Here is a 4,863-nt window from a genome sequence, read left to right on the forward strand (position 1 = left end):
GCTTTCTAATTTCTTGTTGTATGCACTTATCACTATAAACTTTCCTCGATGAACTGCTTTTGCAGCATCTAATAGGTTTTGGTATGTTGTTTCCATTTTCGTTGGTTCTGAGATTTTAAAAAAATTTCCTTTGGCTTTCTTTTTTGACCTACTTAATTTTTTGGAAGGGTGCTGTTTAGTTTTCACATATTTATAGATTTTCCAGATGTCGTCTTGTTGATTTCTAGTTTTCTATCACTGTGTTCAGATAGTTGGTATAATTCTGATCTTCTTAAATTTGCTAAGACATGTTTGTGTCCTATCATATGATCTATCCTGGAGTATGTTCCATGTGCACTTGAGCATAAGTTGTTGGATGTAATGTTCTACATGTGCCTGTGAAGTCCATTTGGTGTAGTATATAGACCAGGGTTTTCTTGTTGATTTACTATATGCATGATCTAGCCATCGCTGAGAGTGGAGTATTGAAGTCCCCTACTATTAATATATGGTCTATTTTTCCCTTCAGATCTGTATTTGCTTAATATATCTAGTTACTCTGATGTTGGCTGTGTGTATTTATAGCTTCTTGATTTATTCACCCTTGTATCATTATATAACGACCTTCTTTGTGTCTTGTCATTGCTTTTGGCTTAAAGTCTGTTTGTCTGATATGAGTATGGCTACCTCCACATTATTTGGCTTCTACTTGCATGGAATATAATCATCCATCTCTTTACCTTGAGCCTATGTGTGTCTTTAAAGCTGAAATTAATGTCTTATATAAAGAACATAATTGGGTCTTATACATTTTTATCCAGCCAGCCACTCTATAGCTTTGATTTGTGAATTCAACCATTTACATTTAGAGTGATTTTTGATATGTAAGGACTTATTACTGCCATCTTATTAATTGCTTTCTGATTGTTTTATAACTCCATTGTTTCCTTTTCCCCTCTGTGTCTACCTTTGTAAGTTGGTGCTTTACCATGTTGCTGTGTTTCCTTTCTTTTTTTTTTTTTTGCGGTACGCGGGCCTCTCACTGTTGTGGCCTCTCCCGTTGCGGAGCACAGGCTCCGGACGCGCAGGCTCAGCGGCCATGGCTCACGGGCCCAGCCACTCCGCGGCATGTGGGATCCTCCCAGACCAGGGCACGAACCGGCGTCCCCTGCATCGGCAGGAGGACTCCCAACCACTGCGCCACCAGGGAAGCCCTCCAATGATTTTTAATAACCAAAATTTACAAGATAAAGACCATATTCTCCATTATGGTTTTAAGTAGGACTCTCCCTCAGACAAAACTTCTAGTTTCAGGAAAGCCTCAGCTTAAAAAATGCAGACCTTTTCATCCCTACATAGGTGTCTATTTATCCAGTTTCCCAAATTCCAGTCACTTGCACACTGAAGACAAGTAAATGTTAATTAATTAATAGCTTCCTACTGACATTATAACTTAATATTTTCCTATGTGTTGACTCGGTTTCTTATTAATTTACCAATATTTTCCTTTATTTTTCTTTCAGTTCTATTGAGATATTATTGACATACAGTACTGTAGAAATGGTGGGTGTACAGCATAATGACATATGTTGTGAAAGGATCAGGAAACAATTTAAATTTTAAAAAAATTACTAAATACTTCATATGACAGTTTGGTAGCCTCCATTTAAAACATAAGTTAAATTTACACAATTCATAACATTACATGAGATGGGCTGTGCAGTTCTCAATATATCTGGTGTTCTGAAATTTGTACATAAACCACAGCTGGGGAAGTGCTAATTCATGAGACAAATTCTGCTCCTTTCTTCTTTCTTTTACTCCAGTAGTCGCCTCTGAGCCCTGTTAGCCTGGAGGCTGAATCTTCCGTGCCTTGGGGCAGGGCGGGTCACTCCCCTCAGAGGAGACCAGAAGGTCCTCCTGGAGAACGTGGACTGGGATATGGGTCAGTATCACCCAGGTTCCCCTAAGAGGTGAAACATCTGACTTGTAGGAGAAGGCTTCTTAGGAGGATGAAATGAAAGGTGTTCTGAACCTGGAGCCCTCCCCGCATCCCTTGTCCCATCATGAAGACAATTCTGAGGGGTTGGTCTGGAACATGCGTAGATGGTGGAGGTTGGGGGACAGTGCAGGCCTGGATTGGGCTCAGGTGAGGTGAGTTGGGTAGAGGCTGGGAGTCAATGCTTAGCATTGGGGCAGGTGTCCTTATGGTCATTTGGTGTGCCTGTGTGAATCCAAGTCCAGTTGTACTGGGAAGAGGATAAAGGCTGTGGATAATTCCACAGATCAGGTCTCTGAGTATCCTCAGAGGATGAAAGGGACCTGAGTCTTACATTTTTGTGAGGAGGGGGTAGGTAGGAGGGGAAGATCTAGCAAAACAGGTTGGAGACCCAGGCAGATCTCTTGCCTGCTGCCTGAGTTTGGAGTCCTGATCACATTTATGTTTGACATTCTCTGGTCTGCACATTGAGTCTACACTTCAGTGCTCTGTGGTTGGTGACATGGTCCAGACCAGATGTCTTGGTGGCAAGCTGGGGAACGTCATAGGAGAAGCTCCCAGGCCTGTTGGCAATGATGTTTGAGGACTGGCCAATGTGGTTCGCTGTAGGTTGTGAGGTTTAACGATATCCTCATCCTTTAACTGGTCCACAAGTTGAGAACAAAGAGCTCAGTACAGAGCTCTTGATGTAAGGCTGTGCATGGCAGATGGCCCTCATATCGAGTGTCTTGAGTGATGGATGACCTGTGAAAACAAGTTCCTTGACGAATTTTTTTAGTGACTGTGTGCACAGTAATTGGCTTGGAAGGATGTGGGAGAAGACACCACAACTATAAAGTATATTTGAATTGCCTCTCAATCAAGAGAAAAAATAGAAGCAAACAAAAATATCTGGAACCTATGAAATTAAATTTCACTGTAAAAGAAAAATGATCATTTTACACATGAAGAGGCACCCAACCTCAATGATGGTCAGGGGGAAATAAATTACAAAGCCAATGTAATCATTTTTCTTCTCTTATATAGAAAACGTAAAGTGCCTTTGTAGCGTCTCTTGTCAACATCAGTGGAAACAAGCCCTTTGATGTACTCTTGCAGGGAGTATACATGACTAATATCCCTTTTGAGGCAGTTTGTCCCCTCGTTTGCTTCTACACGTTCTGGACTTTAGGGGTTCTGTGGTGCTGATGTCTGTGTGATGATCGGGAAATTTGCTATGTCCTTCCACCTCTGGTCAATCTCCTTCAGGCATTGATAACTTGATTTCCTGAAGTAGAAGAAAAAAGGCAAAAAAAATCATATACACATTGAGACAAGACAGTGGAATAGAAGGACGTGGAGTTCAAAAAGAAAAAGGAAACCAAACGACCAAATAGTTCTGTCTCATTACTTCAACCTCACGCTTCACCCCCAGACAAATCCCAACTCCTGGAAAACCACTCTGCAGAGGGAGCTGTCCTCTGGAGGTGGGGAGACTGTAAAGGAGGAGGCTAGAGGTGGGAAACTCACCAGCAGGAGACCTGGTGACCACGTAACTTTTCAGAGCTCTTCCAGCCCAGAGAGTCCACCGTCCTTTGGGGGGATGGGGCTTCGTTAGGGGTAGGAGTGCCCACCTGGATCTGGAGACTGTGGTCCCACGCAGATGGGACCAGGCACTACAGGTCCGAGGAGGGCTCAGTTGCTGCACCATCCTTCCCAGGTCCCTCTGTCCCAGGTCAGTCCAGCCTTGGGACCCAAGCCGGCTCATATTCTAGGGGTGGCACGGCAGCCCGGGTCACTGAGGCCTGAGGGGAACACACGAGGCATTGTTTTAAATTTAATTTTTATTTTATATTGCAGTTTACTTGATTTATCATATTGTGTTGTTTTAGGTGTTCAGCAGGTTGATTCAGTTGCACATAGACATATATATGTTCTTTATTCCTATTCTTCTCAATATAGGTTATTAAAGAGTGTTGGGTAGAGTTCCCTGTGCTAAACAGTAGGTCCTTGTTGATGATCAATTTCATACATATTCCGGCATATATGCTAATCCCACCTTCTCATTTGTCCCTTCCTGCTACCTTTCCCCTTTGGTGAACACATGTTTGTTTTCTAAGTCTATGAGCCGGATATTGTTTTATAAATTGATTCCTTTGTATCAGTGTTTGAATTAGACCTCTAAGTGATATCACGTGAGATTTCTCTTTCCTTTCTGACTTACTTCCCTTAGTATGATCACTTCTAAGTCCATCCGTGTTGCTGCAAGTGGCAGTATTGCCATTTTTATGGCTGAGCAGTATTCCGTTGTCTGTATGTGCTCCCTCTTCTTTGTCCATTCATTGGTCTGTGAACATTTTCTTTGCTTCCACGTCTTGGCCGTTGAACATACAGATGCTACAGCCGTTGGGGTACACGGGTGTTTTCGAATGCTGGTTTTCTCTGGATATCTCCAAAGGAGTGGGACTGCTGGATCATCTGGTCTCTTTATTATTAATTTTTTAAGGAACCTCCATACTGTTGTTTATCGTGGCAGTTACCAGGTTCCGTTTCCACCAGCAGCGTAGGCAGGTTCCCTTTTCTCCACGCTCTCTCCGGCTCTTATTGTTTGTAGACATTTTGATGATGGCCATTGTGACTGGTCCGAGGTGATACCTCCTTGTAGGTTTTTTTTGGTTTTTTTTTGCGGTACGCGGGCCTCTCACTGCTGCGGCCTCTCCCGTTGCGGAGCACAGGCTCCGGACGCGCAGGCTCAGCGGCCATGGCTCTCGGGCCCAGCCACTCCGCGGCATGTGGGATCTTCCCGGACAGGGACACGAACCCGTGTCCCCTGCATCGGCAGGCGGAGTCTCAACCACTGCGCCACCAGGGAAGCCCCCTTCCTTGTAGTTTTGATATCCGTTTCT

General features: G+C 43.7%; 1 long non-coding RNA gene across 1 annotated transcript; it reads right to left on the reverse strand.

Moving 5' to 3' along the window:
• Positions 1–1,473: 1,473 nt before the first annotated feature.
• On the reverse strand, positions 1,474–4,231 carry LOC113626027 (uncharacterized). The gene is made up of 3 exons (XR_003434995.1): positions 4,182–4,231; positions 3,592–3,762; positions 1,474–3,245 (listed from the first exon to the last, which is right to left on the reverse strand). It is a non-coding gene; the product is annotated as an uncharacterized LOC113626027 (long non-coding RNA).
• Between the last annotated feature and the right edge of the window lie 632 nt (positions 4,232–4,863).

This window comes from Aethalodelphis obliquidens, unplaced genomic scaffold (genome assembly GCF_003676395.1).
Source record: "Aethalodelphis obliquidens isolate GAN/ISIS:26980383/991018 unplaced genomic scaffold, ASM367639v1 scaffold17, whole genome shotgun sequence".
Lineage (NCBI taxonomy): Eukaryota > Metazoa > Chordata > Mammalia > Artiodactyla > Delphinidae > Aethalodelphis > Aethalodelphis obliquidens.